Source organism: Nomascus leucogenys, chromosome 14 (genome assembly GCF_006542625.1).
Source record: "Nomascus leucogenys isolate Asia chromosome 14, Asia_NLE_v1, whole genome shotgun sequence".
Taxonomy (NCBI): domain Eukaryota; kingdom Metazoa; phylum Chordata; class Mammalia; order Primates; family Hylobatidae; genus Nomascus; species Nomascus leucogenys.
Genome location: NC_044394.1, coordinates 77,161,523 through 77,187,176, shown reverse-complemented (window position 1 = coordinate 77,187,176; position 25,654 = coordinate 77,161,523). Strand labels below are relative to the sequence as shown.

Sequence of the window (25,654 nt, the reverse complement as noted above, 5' to 3'; positions counted from 1 at the left end):
GGGGGTTGCTTCGAACTTTATTTGAGAAAAACAGAAGATAAACATATCAAAAGAACACACAGGTGGTGGGGGGAGGCACAGCCAGTGGCGGCAGCGGGGGTGGGCATCCGGGCTAAGGCTTTACTTGGCGGCAGTCTCGTTGGATTTTGCAGCTTCTGGGCCCCCAAGCTGGGCCCGCGACTCGAAGGTGACTGGGATGGTGATCTCGTTGGACTGCATGGCTAGGTTGGGCATGGGGGCCTCCACGGTCAGTGTGCCCTCAGGGGACAGGGAGGAGGAGACCTGGGTGGGGTCCACACCGGGGGGCAGCGTGTATTTCCGCGTGAAGCACCAGGAGATGTAGCCATGCTCGTCCTGCCGCTCCTCATGCTTGCCTTTGGGGGGAAGAGGGGAATTATTTATTATTAACCTGTTGCCGACTTCAGGGCCTGTTGCCAGGGCTTCAGCTCCCTCTAACTGTAATCACCCAAGTTCCTGGCCTCTGCTTTGACCTGGCTCTCACAACTTGATTTATTATTCCTGAAACAGAAAGAAAGCATGTTTGTTTTGGAGGGAAACTTAGACTGTATAGTCAAATCCTTTCAGTTTATAAGAAAACCAAGATCCAAAAGTCTCATAGCTAGTCTTGACCCCAGAGGCAAATCGAATTTTATTTTTACATCTTTTGGAGTAAATGTAAGATAAAATATTTACCTAGTTTCTTTTCTTTTGGTTTCTAAAGCTCCTATATTCAGAAGAAAAGAGAGCCTCTATTTGATTCATTAGTTAATGCAGCAGAGTGTAAAAAATAGAATTAATTTTGACTTTTAAGCCTTGGTCTACATTTGCTTTTAGACACAGAGACCACATTTTTCTTTATGGAAATGAGCTTCAGAATATTAGGCATTTGAATGAATCATTGACCATGTTATCTCCTTTTAGATGATATGGTAGAAATTTGTAGAAGCAATCTCTAAGAAAGCAATCTAAATTTAGAGTTGTGCTTTGGGGAAGATGTTGCGGGCTCTGAAAATAATGTATTTATTTTGGAGCTGTTGCAAATTGTCCCTTGACAATTCCAACAATCATAATAAAAGCAGGGACATCTCTGAAGATAGAGAACAGGTCCAGAGGTATGGGAATTTTGCCTCTTCTGACTGGTCATATAAACATATCCATGCTGACAGTGTGTTATTTTTTTCCTTGCCAATAATCATTTTAGGCCTTTTAGACTGAAAAAAGAAGAAGAAATAAATTAGTATCTTGCTGAAACATTTCTACTAAATACCAGGATGCATTTAAGAAGTGGAAAAATATGTGGGATTTGAACATATCACACACAAAAATTAGGATGACTTTTAAAAATACTGATATTTCTCTTCACTTTTCAGTTCTTAAAGTCTATCATGTCTGAAGTTTACTCTAACTCCCACCCAACTGTAAAATGGAATAATGATCACTCAAATTTCAAAGAAAAGCACATTTGCACCTCCCAACTTTCTGTTAACTTCTTTTGCTATCTAGCATCAAGAAAAAGTTATTTTGAAAATTGTAACCATTTCCTAGAGTTGACCCAGATCGTTCTTCCAATGAATCCATGGATCAGATACTATACAGTAATGAGAATGAACAAATAATCGCTATAAGTGACAGCTTGGATGAATCTCATAAACATGATGTTAAGTTAAATGAGCCAAACACAGCACACACTGTGTGATTCCATTTATATAAGTTTCAGACAAAGGCAGAACTAACCCACGGAGTCAGGATATAGTTATCATTGGGGGATCATTACTCATCCCCCATATCCAAAGCGAGGGCCTCCTTTGCATCTTATTCTGTTCTGTTTCTTAAGCTAGGTGCTGGTTACACAGTATGTTATATTGGCAAAAATGAATTAAGCTGATTATACTTATGATATGGATACTTCTTTCTATTTGAATATAACATACTGCAATACAAAGTTTATTTAAGAAAATCAGTCTGAATCTGAGCAACTCAGGAGGTTGAGGCAGGAGGATCACTTGAGCCCAGAAGTTCAAGGTTGCTTGAGCTATGATTGTGCCATTGCACTCCAGCCTGGGCAACAGAGTGAGTCCCCAACTCTATAAAAAGAAAGAAAAAAATCAATTATCAGTCTGAAAATCTTCACCTCAAGATAGATGATTTTTAACCTGTGGTTCTTAGTAAAGCCAGTCTGCATTCCATCCAAGAAACTTAAATTATGATTACAAATGCACAAAAATGTTTGCTTGGATTTTAAGATTTTTCCTTTAGACCTTAGCTATGGCATAAATGATGATGAGGGTCTTTGCTAAGCAGTGATCTGAGGAAGCTACTTGTTCCAAATTTTAGCAGTTCTAAGAATCTCACTGCATTTTTTTCTAATGTAGGGTGTTAAAAGTATTTTTGATGTATTGAAGTCAGGGACATTTTGCGTAAAACTTGGAGAATTGAATCTTGATTGCATAGAAATGCTACTGTACTGTGGGCATTATTCATTTCTATTTCAACCACAATGAAATTGCTTTGTAGTTACACTATTTTCTTAAGAGAACAAGCCAAATATATAGAACAAGAGAAGGTCTAAAGCATTCTACCATGTTTTCACTATGTTGATTTCTTAGAACCTATACAACACCTGCCATGAAATTCACCTCAGCAAGAAGTTACTATTATCTTGGAGACATTATACTTTTTCATTAATTCGACTCAAGCTTCCTTGAAGCATATAAGTGCTGCACAAAGAATGGAAGTTTTGACTTGACATGGTAGTGAATAAAACTGATATTAGCACAAATGGTTATTTAGAGCTAAAAATAGCTCAGATTCTCTATCATTTCAATTTTTAAAAGAAAGACGTTGAAAATTGATCTTGAAACATAGCATTTAGTATAATTACACAGTGTGCATGTTTTAGCACACTTTGAAAATACTGACTGGATATCCTGGGAGCTCTTATCACAGTAGACCACAGCACATTCAAAAATCTGTCTATCATTTGGTTGTTGCTATAGCAACAACCTAGTTCCTGCTGGAGAGAACAGGATCGCTGTGCTGGCTCCCACAGAACTATAAGCTTGCTTTTCCCCATTGTCCAGCTATAAGCTGCCATTTCGGCAACATGGGATGGGAGCACACAATATCCTACCAGCAAATACGGTTCTAGTGGTTGTGAATAGAGGCAAAGTCTATTTCAATGCCTCTTGTCTGTTTGCTTACAAGTTATGTAATGACACCGACCAGGTAGATGCCTGGTAATTATTTTTGATGTGGTGGTGTTTGATCAAGTTTTCATATTAAGGGAAGCAATTTTAGATAATTTAAACATAATTTTCACTCTTTCTCTGCCACTGGAAATCTTAGTACCATCTCCAGGCTGTCAGAAGACTCCTTTATGCCTGTAGGGGGTTTTGATGCTACCAGTGGAAATTCCTGCTAATGCTCTCCAGATGGGACGGGCTGATGGCCGTTTCCAGGCAGGAAACCTCCTCTGAGTGGTTCGGAAGAGGCCCTCTTTGGCATTCCTGATTCTGGCCTGATTCCTCCCATGTTTTCACATGTGGCTTTAATTCTATGACTCAGAGCACCAAAAGTATGGCTGTCTAGCATCCTATTTAAGAGCTCAGGGTCGTAGACCTGAATAAACCCAGGACGCATCACAAGTTTCTCTTTAGATCTTTACAGATTCTTGCCTTTTAAGTATTAGTTTAAAAGTAGCCAGGAGAAAGCACAGACAGCAGAAATGCATCTCTGTATCATAGATCTATGGGTTGTGATTTTTTTTCTCCTTTTCAATTTTCTATAAACATACCAATTTCATAATATAAACTAATTATGCCATTTTCTGTAGATTAATTTTACACTTTTGATCTTGAAATAATTTTAAATTTACAGAAAAAGTTGCCAAACTAGAACAAACCTCATCACATGGTAACATTTTAGGTACCCACAGTACAATAATTAAGACCACCTTTATTAATTGGAATTCTACTGTAAGAAGGAGCTTTTCCTCCCTCTCGTCCATCCATCTCTATTTACCTCCCAATCAATCAATCAATAAATCTATTTATCTCTATCTGTCCATCTATTTATATATGTCTATCTACCTACATATCTTTGTATCCACGTAGGTATCTGTATGTATGTATGTATGTATGTATGTATGTATGTATGTATGTATCTATCTATCTATCTATCTATCTGCTATCATCTTTCTTCATATCAGTATAGACTCATGGACATCTGTTTCATTCTATGGATTATAATTCTTTCTGTAATTATTTTCATGCTCAAATTTCCCCAAATTTGGATGTTGAGAACCCTTCGAGCTGCCGCCTGTGTCTTTTGCTACATCTGCGTCATTGTTTGTGCATGTCCTTAGTCTCCGGCATCTTAAGATGCTCCAGGCTCATTCTGTACTTTCCCTGCCTTAGACCTGGAATTCAGTAATTACCCTGAAGATCCATGGTTTCTGTTGTTGGAGAATATATTTCTAAAACAAAATCTATTAGGGGAATTACATTCTGTTTTTTAAAAATGTATCAGAGAAAACCTTATGTTCTCACCATTTTTCTTGCCATTAACAAAAATTATGCTTTAGAACTGGAAGTTTTTTTTAAAAACCAAATTTTCAACAGAGAGTATCACATTTATTTGAGAATATCTTTACTACTTCTTTTCTGATTATAAAAGTAATATATGTACATTGTGGAAATTTTTAAAATCCAGAAAGATGCAAATGAGGAATAAGTTCCCGTTATCAGGTGCTAATCACTGTATTCTTTAAAAATTACTGACTTTTTTCTTCAGATTTTAATACATTAAAATAAACCCAAAATTCTATTGTACATAATATTATATATTTTTTAATATTTACCATGTTATTAAATATTTCCCTAAAATGTTCTTCTAATGAGTGAATAATATTACATTGTATAGACCCTATTTCTTAGAAATGTATGATGTTTTCTAGTATTTAATCTTATATGTAGTCTGACAACAGATATCTGTATACAGAAATATTTGGGCTCATCTCTTTATATTGGAGACCACATTTTAAGACAAAAATTATTTTATTTTTCCATAAACTGGCTTGTAAGCAGTGTTTTTTGTTGTTGTTGTTGTTTTTGATTTTTTTTTTTTTTGGTTTGTTTTGTTTTTCAGACAGTCTGGCTCTGTTGCCCAACCTGGAGTGCAGCAGCATGATCTCAGCTCACTGCAACCTCTGCCTCCCTGGTTCAAATGATTCTCGTGCCTCAGCCTCCCAAGTAGCTGGGACTACGGGCATGCACCACCATGCCTAGCTAATTTTCCTATTTTTAGTAGAAACGGGGTTTCACCATGTTAACCAGACTGGTCTCAAACTCCTGGCATCAAGTGATCCTCCCACCTCAGCCTCCGAAATTACTGGGATTATAGGCGAGAGCCACCACCCCCAGCCATAAGTGGTTTTAATATCTTTTGAATTTGGGGTAGAAGCTTTCCAGAATGTCTGATATCTCTAGCCTGTGCTTACCAGGACAGTTACTACACACTACGACATTAGTTTTAGTTAAGATGGCGATTCAACTTTGGTAAGTACTGTAAGCATTCTCTTCAAGATAAGAATTTCACAATTATTGTTCATGAAATAAATTGACAGCATTGTGGATTTTACTGTCCATTCCTGACAAATTTTTCAACGGTGAGAAATTTTTTCAATAATTAAAATATCTCTGAAATGAGACTTCCACAGGGAAGAGACTGAGGTTCAGAGTTGATGGGACTTACTCAGGGTCACACATTTGGACATTCCGCAGCCAGGAGTTCAGCCTTCAGGAAGTACATAAATGGGTGGCACTGATGCTACCCATACTTGAAACAAGTTTTATACAATTTACTATTTAAAGGAGTGTTATGAACTTCAGGTGCTATAGGAATTTTAAAGAGAGAGAGAGTGGTGTATGGATTGCACATTCCTGGATGGCTTCCTGGAGGCAATTGAATTTATGCCCTTTCTGAAAGACAACTCGACTTTTCTAGAGCAAAATTGCCAGTATTTATATCACCACAGTAAGAATTAGACAGGTGAAAAGGAGTCTTGGAGAAGATTTCATCGACGGAGAATGGCGGAGTAATTTTGAAGAATTTCTTAGGTGATGAGCCTGGTAAAAATGATCTATGCTTTATTCTCTAAACAATTTTACTTCAACCTGAAAAACTTTGTCAAAAGATGTGTAAGCCACAACCAAACGTCAAATTCTGAGCCCAAGGCAGCATTTTCTTTTCTCCTCTAACAATGAAAAATCATTTAAGATCTGAGTTATTAGGAGATTAGACTTGATGTATTGTTATATGAATGCTTGGAATGTGATTGAATACATATATACTGTGAAGAGTGTATTTATTATCATCAATTGGTATATGAGTTAATACTCATTTTGGCCACTTTTTTATTTCTTAAAATATATATTTTTGGGAGGAAAATACCTCTAAAGGTTTTCATAATGACACATTCCATATTCTATGAAAATGGTTTCTGTGAAACTCCATAATTATGCACTTATATATATTTACAGGCCATCGCTCTTCCAAATATTGCTGAGGCAAAAATAGATGCAGGCTGAGAGCTGAGTGATGGAAGTCGTGTGTCACACTTCAATGCTCTTACTCACTCCACAGAATGTGTTTGGTGTTAACTTTATGCAGCCATAACACAAAGTGGAAGAACATGCTATCTTCTTGTGTGCTTCTGAGAAAGTCAGGTAGTTCACTTGCCAGGGAGAGGTAAGAGGAGCTACAGGTACCTCTTCTGTCTGGGGGCTTGGGATTCTTTCCTGGACTCCAGAGTGGGTGGCCAGTCTGAAGTTGCTGAAGCCCCTAAAAGTGTATGCAAAGTTAGATAAGTTCAGTGGGTGTGGTGGTGCTGAGGAAAATGAATCACATTCACAAAGCTGTGTGTGAGTCCATATAGAGGAGGAGCCACAGCTCCTACAGAATCTTGTACAAATGGTGTGTCTGAGGTTCCAACAGTTCTCTTTGTCTTCCCTTATCTCAGACTGGCATCCCCTTAACTCCTATCCACCAGCTCCTAAACTTACACAATTGGAACAGAAATAAGTCTGTGGCTCCTGTCCTCTATGTGCTTATACTCTAGGGTAGAAACAGCCACATGAACTCATCATTTCAAGAAATGGTGCAAGGTGATGAGATAAGGGTTTGTGTTGGGGGCAAATTTCTGAAAAGACAAAAGACAAAAGGCTATGTTATGCTAGCTTTCATTTATATATACTTTTACTTACGGTGATTAATGAGAGAGAGACTTCCTCTTTGAGGGCATGTTGACCCACACACAAATATCCAGATATCTGCCTTAGGGAAGCGGACCAGACAAATTCCAGGGGGCTCTTACAGAGGAGTCTGTGACTTCTAGAACAACATGGGGCCCATTATGATTGGCTCAGACGCAGACAGTACTACGTTTGCAGGCTGAAGACCTCAGTCTCGTGTCTGGGTGAGCAGGGCTGGTCTGAACTGACAAGTGCTAATTACTCCTGGATTGTCATTCTGAACAGACACCAAATAGAAGATGAGACTCTTCACACCCAGAAACCTTCTCATCAACTATAATTAGCTCCTCCAGAGAAGAGTCATATCAGAGCCAGAAAATCAATCCCTGGGCCTGATTCACACTGGCTCCTTGGTGAAGATCTGGGGAGGACACCTCCACAGATTATATTTTTATGAGAACAAGTATCGGTCCAGTGGAATACAGAGTGATACAGTATGAACTACTGGATCTGTTCACAATGTGCCTTAGAATAATAACATGTCATTTGGAAAAACAAATGTTCTTTGTTCAAGTGTTTAGATAACTGTGGTTGGGATTTAAGCACTTAATAGCATGCACTGGAGTCACAGGTGTTCTGATAAGATTGAAGTCACAGCTCCATGGAGATCAGATGCTGTTGTGGATTCTGTGGCATGTCACCTAGGACATGTATGCTGATACCTGGTGTGTTCCTGCTGAGAGCTCACAGCTCAGTCCCTCTCCGAGAACTGACGCAGCTGAAGGAATTCAGCTCACCTACAATTACACCCAAGGAAATAGCATGTGATCTATGGTATGATGGATCAATTGGAGTGGCTGTAAAGGGCTTTTTCCTGTGCCTCTGTTGGGACAACTCTGCAGGGCCATCCTACTCCAGAGCTCCCTGTGGAGCCTCCATTTCAGTTGTATCACAGCCCAATCTCTCCTTCTGGCTCTTCTTGCTTCCCTCACCCAAACAAGAGTTGTTCCTGTGCAAACTGCCCGCTCAACCTCCTGCATGCCAATCTCAAAGTCTGTTCCCAGGGAGCCCAACCTGCAACAGATGCTCTGGGATCAAGCTATTGAAAATGGGAGGCTGCCACCAATTGTTGATGTTGGCAGGCTCAGTGGCATTGCAATTCGAGGCTGTTCTTGCCTTCCAAGTATTGTCTAAGAGAGTGATTTTCAACGACGGGTGATTATGTCCTCCAAGAGGCATTTGGCAAAGCCTGGTGATTGTCCTGCTGGTTACAACTGGTAGAGGTGAGGAGGTGCTACTGGCATGTAGCACAGAGGGTTCAGGGATGCTGCTAAACATCCCACAAGGCACAGGGCACTCCCCTATAATAAATAATTATCCGGCCCCAAATGTCTATAGTGCCAAGGTTGAGAAACGCTGATCTAGGGGATTGCAATGAAACAACCATACTAAGAGTTTTCTAGAGAGATAATTCCCAATGTGAACTACCTGTGAGGCCAGTGATTCTAGACTCAGTATGTCAGAATCTCCTGGGGGGGCTTTAGACTGTTTAGACACTCGTTGCTGGGCCCGCCCACAGAGTTTCTGATTCAGTAGATCCAGGGATTATGGTGGGACCTGATAACTTTCATTTTAAACAAGTTCTGGGTAATATTGGCTCTGTTGGTCGGGGGACCTCACTTTGAGAAGCCCTGTGCTATGCTGGGCTGTGGCTGTCTTACACCTGAATTCTAAGGTGTCATCAAAGGTGCATGCCTCTGGGCTGGGAAGAGGAATGCTTCTCCTGCTGACTTTGCCCAAATGCACCCACATGGCTTTAAGCTTTGTTTTCTACCATTGGATATTCTGTTTTGATTTGGGTTATTGTCTTCCAACTGCACTCCTGTTCATCTTAGAGGGGATGCCTGGAGGGAAGCCTGCCACATCCCTGGGATGCCTGGGCGTGGGGCAGGAGCAGCTGTGTGCATCACTGGTGGTCACTGGCAAGCAACCATGTGGGGACTCAGCTAGGGCCTCTGACACTATACCCTGGTCTCAAGAGGTGCAGCAGATGTAGGAGGATGGAGAGACAAGAAGAACAACCACTAGTCATGACAGCATCTGCTGTGATCCCAGTACTGTCAAGGACTGGGGTGAGTGGCAGGCACCAGACAGACAGACTGCACATTCTGCACATGTATTGCAGAACTTAAAGTAAAATTAAAAATAAATAAATAAATAAATTTAAAAAAGATTTATATGATGGTTTACCCATTAATGTATTTTCATGGCAAATAATAAGTATTTAATAAAATTTTGGCTAGTACATTGAAAAAAGAGTTTATAAACTGCATTAGATTTGAACATTATCTTCTTTCCACAGTGGAGATTTCCTTCAGTAATTAAGTAACCAATCGCAGTATGAGGCTGTTTGAGGATGTGAGAAGTTTGCGGCTTAGACATGACCAGGAAGATGGATCTTTGAATTCTGACAGATCTGACTATATTGCTGCACTGGGAACCCAGGGCTTCTCCTCTGGGAAACACTACTGGGAGCTGGATGTGGTTGACTCATGGGACTGGTCTCTGGAAGTCTGAGAGGAATCTTGGATAAGGAAGAATGAAACACTGATTGCATCTGAGGATATATTTCTTCTTTTATGTGTGAAGGAGGATAATTATTGCAGTCTCTTGACCACCTCCCCAGTGTTTCCTCACTATGTACAAAAACCTCTGGGCTGGATTGGTGTGTTTCTTAATCGTTAAAGTGGAAGTGCGAGTTTTTTAAATGTCACCAAAAGTTCTCTCATATGGAGGTATCCACCTGGCTCTTTCAATTTCCCTGTCATGCCTTTCTTTCTCACTGGCCACAGATAATCAGGAGGAAGGAAGCTGACTGTGTCTGGGAACTCCATGTACAAGGGCACCCTTCTTAGTTGAAGCAAAGGAATCATATTTTTTTGCTTAAGTTTTTTCCTAATTTAATACAACCTCATTTTATTGCTATTAAGTAAACAATATGTGAAATGAAAAAAAAAAAAAAAAACAGACAGACAGACCTGCCCTCAGGACGCTTACACCCTGCAGGGCAGATGCAAAGACAGAAGGCGAAGAGTGGTGCAAAAAGAGGGGTGGCAGCAGGACAGGGCTTGGCTGTGCATGGAGGAGAGGGCATGTCCCTTTTAGCTGGGACCCCAGAGGAAGGCTTGCTGAGGTGGTGTCTTGAGTCAAGATCCAAAGGAAGTGAGTCACCTTCCAGACTGAGAGGAGAGTCTCTCAGGTGGGCTGGCACATCTGGCACAGATCCAGGTGGCCAGAGTGAGACAGAAGGAGAGGTCAGAGCAGCCCACTGGGGAGCCGTGGGCTCATGGAAAGGACTTTTGCTTTTATTTACAAAAATGTTCTGGCTGGGTGGTAGTGTATTCATGTAATCCCAGCACTTCGGAAGGCCAACGTGGGAGGATCACTTGAGCCCAGGAGTTCAAGACCAGCCTGGGCAACATAGTGAGACCCCCATCTCCAACAAAAAATAATTAGCCAGTGTGGTGGTCCATGTCTGTAGTCTCAGCTACTCAGGAGGCTGAAGCAAGAGGATTGCTTGAGCCCAGGAGGTCGAGGTTGCAATGAGCTATGATTGTGCTACTGCACTCTAGCATGGGTGACAGAGCAAGACTCCATTTCAAAAAATAAAAATAAAAATAATTAAAATAATTTTTAAAAGTACTCACAAAAAACCCTTTTATTCTTTTTAGCTATGTTGCCCAGGATGGACTCAAACTCCTGGCCTTGGCCTATGGTACTCTGGTACTTGGACTACAGGTGCAAGCCACCATGCCAGCAGAACTTTCACTTTTACTGTAAGCTAAGGAGTAACTGTAGGGGTTTGTGACAATGAGTCCCATGAACTGGATTATATTTTAACTAGGTTACTCTGAGAATAAACTGCAGGCACAGCGGCAGAAGAAGAGGGACCCAAGGTGGCTACTGCAGTTGTCCCAGCAAGAGGTGATGATAATGGTTTGGTTGTGGGAGGTGGCAGTGGGCATGGTGAAAAGTGGACAAGGTCTGCTGGTGTCTTCAGAGATCAACCTCCCTTCCTTGTAAGTGTTCTGAGGGTTGATTCTGCTTGTTGAAGTGCTCTGTTGTACTGGTGGATGTGCAGATGGTTAAAGAGGTTTTCTGATTAGGTGGCCAATGTTTTTAAGGATTGTTTTCTTCACTTGGGTTTCCCAGAGGCAGATCCCAAGATGAGTGTTCATGTGAAGGCAACTCATTGGGGAGCGTTCTCAGGAGATGTGGTGGTACAGGATCAGAAAAGCACAGGATGAACAACTGTCCAAGAGTTTTCTAGAATGTGGAAATTTCAACGCTAAAGCGGGTGTAGTCCCAGGCAACCCAGGGTGGTTGGTCACCCTAGCTGGGAGGAAAAGGGCAGGAGACCAATCAAAATATGCTACCAACAAGGCCCCAGGGGAAGTAACTTTGGCTCAAGCCATCAGGGACAAAGTAGCCGATTATTTATGCCACTGACCCACTCAGTTGTGGATAAAGGGCTACCCCCCAAGTTTCCAGGTACTCCTGGTTTCCTTCCACAGGGAAAGTGGGTCTGGGAGCCTAAGGACAGTCAACACCAAGCTGGCTGCATCTGCTACGACTCTTTATTAACTCTTCATATTAGTAACTGTGAATTGAAAACATGCACGGCTTCTGAGGATTTTTCTTGAACTCTTTAAGAAATTCCCTAAATGCTGAGAAACTGAAGAATTCTTTTTTTGTTGTTGTTATCATTGTTGTTTGTTTGTTCTCTGTTCTAACTGCCTGATAGAGCAGCAACCTCAGACTTCATAATAAGCAGGTAAGTGCAGATCTCTGTTTGGGACATTGCCACTAACCGCCTGCAGTGGCATCTTTTCTGAATGGAGATTCTGCTGGAGGAGGGGGAGGAAGGGAGCCGGCAGGATTCTGCCTACTAAAAACACTGAGTCACAAATGACAGAGGTTCCTTGCTACTTTCTAGTTGAAATCCATTTGGCACAGTGTCATTGTACTGACGTTGCCACACTGTCAAGAATACTACTGAAGGCCGGGCGTGGTGGCTCACGCTTGTAATCCCAGCACTTTGGGAGGCCAAGGCGGGCGGATCACGAGGTCAGGAGATCGAGACCACGGTGAAACCCCGTCTCTACTAAAAATACAAAAAAATTAGCCTGGCGTGGTGGCAGGTGCCTGTAGTCCCAGCTACTCGGAGAGGCTGAGGCAGGAGAACGGCGTGAACCTGGGAGGCGGAGCTTGCAGTGAGCCGAGATTGCGCCACTGCACTCCAGCCTGGGCGACAGAGCGAGACTCCGCCTCAACAACAGCAACAAAAATAAATAAATAAAGAATACTACTCAAGTTTTCAGCTATTATAGCAATGTATCGTCAGGTAACAAATTCTACACAAAGTGCACCAAAACTTGTTTGATCCCTCTAGGAGTGGTGAAATGATGTGTGTGGAGGGTAGATTAATTAATGCAATTTGCTACTGGCGTCACAGTAATTTACAAACAAATTGCACCTTTTTTTCTGGAGGCAATGGTTAGTTATCTTCTCGAAGAAGTGTAATCTTCTTCCTTAATCAATAAAGGTCCATTATATGAACTTGATTTCATAGAGTTCGAAAATGAGGATTATTATAGCCATTGTGTATGTTCTCAAGATACTTATAGGAATTAAAAAAAAGAAAGAAAGAAAAAATCAAAGAAAAAAGATCTGGCAGCTGTGGGCAATTTAATGGGGGATAATTTGGGCTTTATTTCCAAAAACAGGAAGACAGGGAAAAAATAACCTTATGTCTGTATTTCTTTTACCCAAGCTAGTAAAACCCATCAATGTATATTTTTTCCTCCAAAGATACATTTCATTGAGGTAAGTTGCAATTCCATTTCATTAACTTAAAAATGCTATAAGGATGCTATCATAAACCCTGTGTTAATTACCTTTCTTGGCTATTGTTGGTAAATATTCAAGATTCTGTTTTCCGGTTTCGCCTCTAAAGTTCACAGTTATCTTTACTTCACTTTCTACCATCTGAAAATGTCCCTGACATCTACAAGTTCATTTTCTTATGTAAGGGGAGGGAGGACAGCAGCCAGAAATAAAAAGGGGGGATATGGGTTTGTGTGCAAATTTCTTATGGAAAGGAAATGGAATATTGACAAATTATGCATAAACTTATTAATGAAAACATATTTATTGAATTCTGACCATGTGCCAGACAATGCACACAGGTTTTCAAGGAGGACTTAGAGGCAGGCATTGCTTATAGTTTTATGGGGAAGACAAATCAGTGGACAAATGCAATACCCCTAGTACTTACGAGATGTACATCCATCCAGAGGGCAAGGAGGAGCCTGTGAAATCTTAGGAAGTCTGGGAAAGCTCCCTGAAGGAAGTGATGGCTGAGCTGAGTTTTGAAAGGGTGGGAGAGCTTTCAGGACTTCCAGCAGTGTGTGGAAAGGCCTAGAGAGAAGCAGGGTGGGTAGCCTGAGGGAATGAGCAGCCAGTGGAGATGTTCTCATGTGATGTGAGCCTGGTTGGTTCAGGTTCAGACTGCTAGTTAACACAGATTATTATTAAAGGAAGACACATGTACTTTAAACATTTCATTTTACATTAAAACATGTAAGTGCACTTATGTTTGTCCAGTTTTTTATAAAGGGTAACTTTGCTTGATTATATATATACTGTTCTACATTTTTCTCCTTCCATAACATACATCCTTAATGTACCCTCTGAATTATTGTTTCTCTTCCTTTCAAGTGGAGTGAGAAATTGAAGTCACGGGGAAACAAACTCCTTGAGAACATTTTCTAGAGAGTTATACCCTTTTCTCACTGTTTTATTATTGTTTCATCCAAATTAGAGAGCCAATATAATCAGAAATTCACCTTTGTCAAGCCTTTTTAATACATCCAATTTAGTTTTCATAGAAACAATCTCTTTTTTTAATCTTCCTATTTTACTGATTTATGTAGTTTTAAATTAAATTATACTATGGCAATGACAATAAGTGCTAGCATAAACCATTTTGGGAAGAACTGTTTCCAGGTGTGCACTAATACAACTGGGGAAGCACAGCTGTGTGGGGATCTTTATGAGTAGTCCACCTGCAGCAAGCAGCCGGCATAGATTACAGAGGGCTGGAGAGTGCCCATTAACCCAGTGCACCATCTAACACAAGTCACCAGCTAAATGAAGGAGTTCAGGGACTTTAGAGTGAAATTCAATATGGCGGAAGTGTAAAGTTCAAAGATTGTACAAATTGATGTTAGATAACTAGGTAGTGAGCACATGAATGACCTTGTTTCCTGAGATGTCTGAATTTTATCCTGCCAGTAGATGAAAACTGTCTTAGGTTAGGTTACCTTGGAAGTAGAGTTAAAAAAAAAAGGCAGGCATGAGGAAAGTTTATTGGAGATTGCTTTTCCATGTCAACGCCTCCTGAGAACTGGAGAACTTAAACTGTAACAAAAGCTACAGCTGATGCCAGAGAAGCTTTGGAGCCGGATGGTTCTTCAGAGTTGTTCTACCTTGAGGCAATTATGCCTCCGCTCCAAGCTCACATCTCCCATGGAGCAGCCATTGGATGCAGGCTGCCCTCAAGGAGGGGCAGTCACCTTCTGTGGTATAAGGAACACATCTGGTTTTTTTTCCTAATTCCTGGTACAGAGCTCAGAATGGCTTGGAATTTCCTGAGTGATAAGACTGTCTTTGTTATACTAATGAAGTAACTCAGGTGAGCCCCTGGATGGCTTCAGACTGGGGGCCATCACATAATTAGAGGGCTGAAATTTTGGGACAGCTCCACCTCCAAGGAGGGGAGATGGACTGGAGATTGAGCTCAATCAGGTGGCCAGTGATTCACTCAATCATGTTTATGTTATGAAACCCACATCCCTGCGGCCATAGCTACTCTGCTCATGCTCCCACTGTCCCAGGCCTGAATGGCTAGTGGCAGAGGTTGGTGGTGTTGATTGGCTGACAAATGTATCTGCATGGTTGTATAGTACTCCTTCCATGGGGGACACTCTCTGGTAGGCGTTACCATAAGATAAAAACATCTTCATATTTCTTGCCCACTCTTATCAGGCCACCTAAATGCCTTTCCTCAGACTTCCTTGTCTCTATCTTTCAATCTTCCCTCCAGGCCCCAACTAACCAGCTTAGCCATTTGTTACCTCCCATGTGTTACACATTCTTACCTTGGGTCACTTCTCTTTCCACACAGAGCCTGCCCTCAGCTCTGTCCATTGGGAGGATTTATCCTCATTGCTATAGAACTAGAGAGCAATGGCAGTCAATTTCTTGCTTGCTCCCAGCTGTGGAGCCAATGCATTTAGGAACTAAAACAAATCCTCTCCCCCTTGGTGGGCTGGTCATAAGGGACAACTCATGTGGCTAAAGATTTGAACTAAAAGATTCGCACCCATGCCGTAGCGGTGGATCGCATCAGGTTCTGGGCCACTTGTTCTTGTAGATTATCTGTGTCTTCTGGCCCTATTCCTGCCTGGTCTGAGATGTAACATTTGCATTTTACAAGTTGTTTTTGCTTTGCTCTGATATTGTGATTTGGGGAGTCTTACACAACACAGGTCATAATGGAAAGTTCTGTCTGTAAGGTCACTTGGTACCTTATGATTATGCACCTTTTTTCCTACCCCTGATACCTTTAGGGGTACATTGGCATGCTTCTGGGGTCTTGCATCCCTTCTTGCCTGATTCTCTGCTTGGGGTGGGCTGTCTGCATGCACAGTCGCCTGCTAGCACTTGGGAGGGAAGCATGCACGGTGTGTTCACTGGAGTTATACACATGCTCACTTGAGGTGTTCTTCCCTTACCAGTTGAATGTCCCTAGGCGGTCACATACCAGTTAAACTCTGCCATTTTGCCTCTTAATGTGCTTCCTTGGGCCCACTCCCTAACTTCTGAGATCTTATCACCAGTTTCTGATATTTCTATTTATTGAGAGACTGCCTTTCCCTGATGCTGGCTGTGACCAATTATTATTTTAGAGACAGTGTGACAACCACCTGACCATATGGTCGCCTGACATTCGTTGGGGGTGGGAGGGCCCTCTCCTGCCTGACTAGCTACCTACTGTAACAATAGGGCTTCTTGCCTTCAGCTTTGACTTTCTCTTTTGGGCCCCACTGAAAGGTGGCAACCTTTGATGTTACCTGGTATGCTGGTTAATTTTATGTCAATATGGCTGGCCATGGTATCCAAATATTTGGTCAAACATTATTCTGAATGTGTCTGTGAGAGTGTTTCTTCAGATGAGATTAAAATTTACATTGGTGGACTTGAGTCAAGCATGTTGCCCTCTGTAATGTGGGTGGGTCTCGCCCAATCAGATGAAGTCCCAAATAGAACAAACACTGACCTTACTGGAGCAAGAAGGAATTCTGCTAGCAGGTGGCCATCAGACTCGACTGCCATCAAAAAAATTGCAACAGCAGCATTTTTCTTGGTCTCTAATTTTCCTGTCTACCCTGAGATCATGGACTTAGCCTCCATAATCATGTGAGTTAATTTTTTTGAATTAATGTTTCTCTCTTTCCTGTCTCTCTTATTTTTTTTTTTTTTTTTTTTTTTTTTTTTTTTTTTTTTTTTTTTTTTTTTTTTCTGAATTATGCTCTCTCCTCCTCCTTTCCCTTCTCCTCCTCTCTCTGCTCCCCCCCCCCCTAATTTTTTTTTTTTTTTTTCTTCTCTTTCCTGTCTCCCTCTATATATACACATCCTACTGATTCTATTTCTCTGGAGAACCCTGACCAATATGCCTAGTAAATGGACTGAACCCTAGCATGGAAATTCCCAAGACCTAGAGTGGCTCATAGGCATAATGCTTCCTTGCACCTTATAAGAAGTGTCAGATGCAGCAATTTTTTATTTACAATGAAGAGTCCAGCATGCCCCGACAAATATTTGACTAAAATGGTGAGCCCCTAAATCTTAATAAAATTTATCTCTCATCCTCTGAAATGATGTGATGGAAATTACGAAGGCCTCTAACATACTTGCTACTTTTCCCTCATCTGGTATGATTAGTATCATGTTATCACCGTAGTGGACAGGATACCCAGGTGGTCAGGTCTTCTCAGAGAGAAGAACTGTAAATTATATTTTTGTGTGTTCCAAGTGAATGCAAACTCTGTCATATCTTCTTCCTCAGTAGGGATGGAAAATAATGCATTTATCAGATCAATGGTGGCATAACACACACCTGAGGCAGTGCGGCTCTACACTAGCAGAGATGCCCTGTGTGGCACAGACTGCAGTTGGTATTACCACGTGGCTGAGTTTGTGACACTCCACTGCCAATCCTTTAGTATCTCTCTGGATTGCCTTCCGTTAAACTGGTGAATTAATGGGGTTATGTTGGGGGCCAGCCCTGCTGTGTTCTATGTTTTTAATGGTAATAATAATCTCTGGAATATTTTCAGTATGCTAAACTGTGCCTGATTTACTATATAGTCATGTGTTACTTACCGACGGGGATATGTTCTGAGAAACGTGTCATTCGGTGATTTCAACATTGTGCAAACATCATAGAGCATTCTCACATGGATCTAGATGGTAGAGCCTACTGTACACTTGGGCTAAATGGTGTAGTCTTTTGCTCCTAGGCTACAAACCTGTGCACCATGGTACTGTGCTGAATACTCCAGGCAACTGTAACATAATGCTGAGTATTTTTCTACCTAAATATATATACATATGGAAAAGGTATAGTAAAAATATTACATAAAAGAAAAGACATGCTACACCCATACAGGGCACTGCAGGACTAGGAGCTACTCTGGGTGAGTCAGTGAGTGAGTGGTGAGTGAATGTGAAGGCCTAGGACATTACTGCACACCGCTAAAGACTTTATAAACACTGTGCCTTAGGCTACCCGAAATTTATGAAACAAAAACCTTTTGCTTAGTAATAAGTTAACCTTAGCTTACAGTAACGTTTTTACTTTATAAGCTAATTTTTAAAATTTTTGAATTCTTTTCTAACAATATTTAGCTTTAGCTTAAAACTCACATTGTGCAGCTGTACAAAAATATTTTCTTGTTTATATTTTTATTCTGTAAGTTTTTTTCTATTTTTAAATTTTTGATTTTGATGTTTTACTTTTTAAAACTTTTTGTTAAACACTAAGTCGCAAAAGCACACATTAGCCTAGGCCTACACAGAGTCAGGGTCATCAATAGCACTGTCTTCCACCTCCACATCCTGTCCCACGGGAAGGACTCCAGGAGCAATAACACGCATGAAGCTGTTGTCTCCTGTGATGGCAGTGTCTTCTTCTGGAATCCTCCTGAAGGACCTGCCTGAGGCTGTTTTACAGGTAACTTTTTTTTTTTTTTTGGAATTAGGAGTACATGCTAAAATAATGATACAAAGGATAGTACACTAAATATATAAACCAGGCCCATAGTTGTTTATGGTCATTATCAAGGATTATATACTGTACATAATTGCATGTGCTGGACTTTCATATGACTGGCAGTACAGTAGGTTTGTTTGCACCAGCATCACCACAATCACATGAGTAATTCATTGCAGTAAGATGGTACAGTGGCTACAATGTCACTAGGTGATAGGAATTTTTCAGGTCCGTTATAATCTTTTGGGACCACTGTCATATTTGAGGTTCATAGTTGACCAAAATGTCAGTACATGGTGCACAACTGTATTGGTGACAGAAGGGGGAGGACTTAGGGACTTCCATGTGGCCTTCCCCGTTGTGATAGCTCTTACCTCACATGGCAAGGAGTTGATGTGTGGTTTCTGCCAACGGTCACATGTATCCCTCCCAATTAACATTTAGAAAACAGGGGAAATGACTGCTGGGTGGGTCATGGACCCACTGGACCCACTGTAACCCAGATCTGAGCCAGGGCTTCATTCATTACTCAGGCCTCCTTTAACCGCTCTCTAAAAGAGGGACCATGGGTCTCCCAGTATCTCATCAGCTTGCACATTGTGTACCAGTCATAAAGTATTTTGGTATTTTCCTTTCCCCACTGTATGGTTACTCATTTAAAGGGCCCTGTGTCCTTTTGGAAAAGGACTGGAGATATCATTAATGAAGGCACTTGCCATAGGACTGCAGGTTTCTCCAAGGCACATGGTCTCTACGTCAGTCTGTGTGGGATCTGGGTCTGAATGCTTAGGTTCAGAAGCTGGAAAAGTGAGTATGACGATTTACTGGGACAGCTTTCCTCAGTCCTCTGATTATCCATTTTTGATTTATGTAGACTGTACAAACTGAGCATTAACCTTGTTGCCTACTCATCTATAGTGTCTGTGTGACATGTTCTATTACCCCCAGAGCTTTTTGACTGCTACAATGACCTTGCATTTTATTAGAAAACTTGTTCCCTTTTGATTGTAATATTTAAGCGCACCATCCAACCTCTTTGATTTTGGGATTTTATCATTCTTATTGCTGTCAGGGAGCCCAGTTGTGTAAGATCATTTCCCACTGTTAGCCCTGGCCTATAGAACACAGCCATTTCTGAGATTCTCAGGGATGCAGTTGTACCTCTAACCAGTGCATTTTTTACTGCTTCGGTAAACACTTTTTACCAGGCTGCCCACAGAACATAGTCAGCAAGTTAGTTTTCTGGCATTGCATAGTACATTCCTTCTACCACATTCCTTTCTCTGAGCTTTTGATCATCTATTTTTTTGTCTTCCATGGCCTTTCTTCCATGTTGACCTTATATACATGGACCATTGCTTTCTTCAAGGTTCCAAAAACTATTTAAGCATGACTGGGTCTTTGCCAGCGTGTTAAATTTTGTATCATGGGAGAGTACTTCTATATCAATAAACTTTCTTTTATACCACTTTGCCACCTCCCTTGATCCAGTGCCTTCAAGATGTAGTCTCATCTATCAGATCCTGCTGGTACATGTTGGCTAGGTCCTGTGGCTTCTTTAGGGAATAGTTCTTTTCTCTCTTAGTAAACTTATTACCTTCCTGACAAATTTATGATATGACTTAATCCTAGTTATTTGTGTGTGTCAAGGAGGGGATGTGGAGTAGGCATTTAAAGAGGTGTGTAGTATCTTGTAAGGGCAAGGACCTTCCCCCTTGCTTTTCATCATCTTCAATCAAGGTGGGGAAGGGGGGCTACCCTGTAACAGAAAAGAGTAGACTGTGTTAGCAGGTGCAGAGATTTCACAGGGATCTGGCATTTAAGATTTCAAGTGCATGCACCACTGCACTCCAGCCTGGGTGACAGAGCGAGACTCCGTCTCAAAAAAAAAAAAAAAAAAAAAGATTTCAAGTGCAATAGCTCAGATATTCCCATCCCATGTCTCAGGGTCCTGTGCCTTTCCAAGAGCCCTGACTTTGGCAACAGAAGACTTGATGAGCTTTAGAATTCAACCTCCTCTGAAGCTCTGTTACTCTCTTATAAGCAGGTCCTGGGTTTTGATACTAAGCTTTTTCTTCAGCAGATGAAGGGAACTCTATATCATGCCAATGAAGCTCTCCAACTCTTAGATTAAGCTCCCCAACCCTCAGATTGTAACTATTTTCCTTCAGTGTATTGATTGCACCCAAAAATAGATACCTAATTCCATAGTTCTTAGAATTTCTGCTTTCCTGAAATTTCTCAAGCACTGAGATAATTCTCACCCTAGTGCATTCCTTTCCATTAGTATCCAATTGCAGCTCACTACTGGGAAAAGCTTTAACAATTTCACTGCTACAGGATGCCTGTGGCTACGCATGCTCCATTTACCACCAGTGATAGGATTCTCATAACCAGTTGTTCAGGGATCATCCACGTCCCCACTTTACACTCTATTTAGAGACCCCCATTTTAGAGTCTGCTTCCTCAGACTACTCCTGGTACAAAGTCTTACATTGAGTTCCCCCAGGAAGCAGACACAGAGGCAGACATTTACTTGCATGCAGATGTTTATTAGAGAGTGTTCACAGGAACAATATCTGTAGGGAAATGATGGAAGGAGAGGTGGGCAGAGGAAAGAAGTGACCTGCAGGGAGCTCTAGAGCTGAGATGACCCTTCAGATTTGCCCCAACTGAAAGCAAGGGGGTCAAGCTCTACAGCCTGCATTGACTAGTTATCAGAGGTTGGCTGTTCCTAGGGAGGGGGTGTGGCCCTGGGTGAAGCTGCTGTCTTCAGCTGAGGGTACCTTCTGGGGAACCACTCAGTTGACAACCATTAGCCCCAACATTCCTGGCAACTGTGGAGAAGGGGTGCTCAGCCCCAAAGGAGGACCTAGGTAGCACAGCACAGCACAGCACCCAAAGGAGGACCTAGGTAGCATAGCCCAACATCCACCAAAAGATTTTCAAACTGGGAAATTAACATGATCATATTCTTTCATTAGAAAATAATCTTGTCAGAATTTAAAAAAGATTGGAAAAGTTCATGACAATTTGAAGTGCTATAATGTTGCTATATTTATATATTTATATTTGTTCATGAAGGACAGTGTATTCCTACTGGGAGGAACTCAAAGTCAGGAATTACAAGAGAAATATAGAAAAATGTAGTCTATATGTGACAGTAATTCCACCAGGGTATTTCCATTTTCAAGTCCCATTATAAGCTTTACAGTCTTATAGAAACCAATGATACAGTTAGGTTAAGTTACACTAATTCTTTTTATTGCATGAGCATCAGGGTATGGAAAAAGTTACAGTGGATGCAATAACAATGAGAAATAGACCTAAAGTTATTGAGTCAAATAGTGCAATAGACATTGTGAGCACCAAGTCACTGTTCGACCTCTAGCCTTGGTTAAAAGTAAGGGTAGAGGAGAAGGAAGAGAAGTGACAATAGAAAAGGAAGCACAATGTTAAAAAAAATTGCTATTCTTTCTGCTTTACAAAGATGATGTATAAATATATTCCTTGCAAGAAGTTTAGGAAATATGGAAATTTAAAAATAAAAGTTTCTAATCTTATCACCAAATAAATTGCTAAAATTTCGATTATTTTTATGAATATTTTAAATATAGTTTGTTATATAATGTATTATAAGTTTGTAGCTTGCTTCACTTAATATTTTACCTTATATCAAAAAATTTTGTCATTAAAACTAATTATTTGAAAACTTCTAGTTTCATTGTACTACTCCGTCATATGAATATGCCATATCCCCTTTTTATTGGACATTGAGGCTGTTTTCCAGGGTTTTTTTTTAACTATTAAAACTGATGCTGAGAAGAATTTTTTTTATATAGAAAATTTTCAATGTGGCCCTTGTTAGTTTCTGAAGAAAAATTTCTAAAATCAGGAATCTTGGGTCAAATTATACAACTTTTTAAAATGTCCTTGATGAAATCACCAAATTGTTTCCAGAAATGTGGTTCCACTTTTTGCTGACATGAGCAATGTGTGGTGTGTGTGCTCCTCTCAAAATGCAGTCCTGTCTTAACATTCTGCCAGTATGATCGACGTAAATGTGATCTTGTTGCTGTCTTGTTTTGTATTATTTTAGTTACTAGGCTGACTCTTAGGCACTTGAGCATGCTTGGAAGCCCTCTTCCCAGAGCCACACCTGAAAGGCAGGTTGGTGCCCATACACCCCTCACCCGAGTCTCAGTTTCTGATGAGCATTTGGCTTGAGCAGTTCTAGATGCAGCAAGATAGGCTGCCACTCTGACATGGCAGTCCACCAAACACTAGACTTCCCAGGGGTCTATGCAGAAAGATCTCATGTTTAGGAACTGTGCTGTTAGGCAGTAAAATGTGTTCCCTCTGCTCCCCAGGTTCGTTCATTGAATCCCTAACCCCAGGACCTCAGAAAGTGACTTTATTTGGACCTACGGTATTTATAGAGGTAATCAAGTTAAAATTAGTTCATTAGATTGGGCCTTAATCCACTATGAAAAATAGTTCTTATAAAAAGGGGAAATGTGGACGCTGAGACACCCATGGAGGGAAGAAGACATGAGGGACATAGGGAGGAAATGGCCATCTCCAAGCCAAGGGGAGAGGCCTGGAACAAATGCTTCCTTGCAGCCCTCAGAAGGAACTAACCCTTTCCTACTTCCAGCCTCTAGAACCGTGAGCCAATAAATCTCTGTGGTTTAAGCCCCCGGGTCTGTGGTACTTTGTTACGGCAGCCCTAGCAAATGAATACATACACATTCCAGAATCTGAGGAGGCCCGTCAATAGCTGTTTTCTGGAAGGCTGAAGAACACTGTGTTGCTGCGTGCAACCCCTTCTCTGCCACACTGTGCATCCCCATTTTGCTGGGCCACTCAGAGCCTGCCCCTGGAAGTACAGAACAAGGCCCTGGAGCTCTGTGAAGCTCTTGGACTGGGAGGTCATGGTCATCAGGCCTCGGGGAAGTCATCAGAGCCCCACATGCAGGAAGTTCTTGGGAGACACAGAAAAAAAAACAAAAAACAAACAAAACAAAACAGAAAAACACATAGCTTAGAGAGTGCAGCGTCTGAGACCTGAAGAGGAAAGTCAGTTTTGAGCTTCTTTTTTCAGTTTAAGCACCTGAGGCTGTTTTTCCTGCTTCTGGGTTCTCTGAACTACACCTACTACTCCTTTACCTGGGCCAGTTTCAGCAGGTTTCTTTGCCTGGTGAGCAGACAACCCCAGATTAAGACAGCTTCAGATTCTGAGTCTGTGAGGATGGGACTAGGTGTCGGGGGGTAGGGTAAAGGGCTGTAGGGTTGGTGTCGGGGCACCATGGACAGATGGTGACTGGCATCAGAGTGTGGATGGGCTACCCCTTTGGGCTCTGTGTTCAGTGACTTTTGGTGAATCTGGAAATTTTCCCAGATTCTTCCAATTGAACTGTCAGTCCTAGATCTTGGGAGGTAGTACAAGAGTTAGGCTTTTTCTGTATTCTTCAACATTTTTGTGGTAAGAAGGGAGAGCCTATACCTAGAATTGCTTTTGGAAGCCATTTTAAGTGGATGCCTCAGGCTCAGACTTGAAACAGAAAAGCCTGTTCACGGAAAACACACAATCACCTTTTCCTTTTATTTTGCAATGATTAAGAGAGGATTTGAAAACCCGCCCTCTTTTTCATAGATCTTTATTTTAAAAGTATTGTGAATGGCTAAAAATACTATCCCTAATCATATAATAACATCGCAGCCACATAAAAGCATGCCACAGATAAGTATATAAAGAATCTGTTCACATGCACGTATACAGATAGAATTGTTCATATCCACCCTGATTTCACTGTCACTCAGATTCCTCCCTCTTCTTTATCGCTTAATCTCTCTGCCTCCAAACATGATTAAAACATGAAAGAAAGTCATTGTCCTCAAATACGTTAGAGGCTTGTTGGAATTTTTTTCAGGAGAATAGAGAGAGGAGAAAGATAGGCAAACAAGTAACTGCGATGCAGTGTTTCATGTGTTGTAATAAAAATATATATAAAGACACGTAGAGTCCAGAGCAGCTGTGTCTGTGTCTGGGATTGCTGGGAAGTCTTCCAAGGAAGGTAACCCTTAGCCTGCACCTAGAAGAATGAGAAAATTTTTCAGGCAGAACATGGGAAAAAGTTGTTCCAAACAAAAAGTCTGCTGGCAAAGTCACAGAGCCTATCCAGGGTGCTGAGAAGGGAGGCTGGGACCCAGGGACCCCCTGGTGATAATGAGGGTGCGTGGAATGATGCGGGATACATTTCAAGGCTCCTTTGAGATCTGGAATCCTATGATTCCATGTCCAAGGAACCATAAGGATTGGCTGTCACTGAGTTGTATGTAAGTAAATTGCCCATTGGTGGAGGGAAAGTAGTAACTTGTTCTAGATAAATAAGGAGAATGATCATATAAGCTATTTCATTAACTTATATCTTGTGGCCAAAAAAGAATGACCACACAGAACTGCAGGCTGGTGAAATATTAATATTTTATTTATTTGCAAGACCTAACTAGAGTCTAGCCAGGTGGTTGGAGGGACGCTGTTTTCTCTTTTTTTTTTTTTTTTGAGAAGGAGTCTCGCTCTGTTGCCCAGGCTGGAGTGCCACTGTAAGCTCTGCCTCCTGGGTTCATGTCATTCTCCTGCCTCAGCCTCCCGAGTAGCTGGGACTACAGGCACCCGCCACCATGCCTGGCTGATTTTTTTTTTGTATTTTTAGTAGAGACGGAGTTTCACCATGTTTTCCAGGATGGTCTCGATCTCCTGACCTGGTGATCTGCCCATCTCGGCCTCCCAAAGTGCTAGGATTACGACACTGTTTTCTCTTAAGTGCACATCCATTTGTGACTAAAAGTACATAAAATCCTATAGACAACGACAGGTCCCCTATGAGAATCACTTGCACCTGCTGGGACTTTGCCCCATCAACAACTTGGCTCTTGCTCCTAAGTGCAGATCATAAGCAGCTATGGCCATGGGAGCTCCGGGCTCTTCGTTCAGCTGCTGACT

The 25,654-nt window shown here is 41.4% G+C and overlaps 1 pseudogene across 1 annotated transcript; it reads right to left on the bottom strand.

Annotated features, from left to right (window-relative positions):
• On the bottom strand, positions 1-23,958 carry LOC100585882 (annotated as a pseudogene). Its single transcript, XR_004033263.1, has 2 exons — positions 23,818-23,958; positions 1-456 (listed from the first exon to the last, which is right to left on the bottom strand). The product of XR_004033263.1 is annotated as a heat shock protein beta-1 pseudogene (transcript).
• Between the last annotated feature and the right edge of the window lie 1,696 nt (positions 23,959-25,654).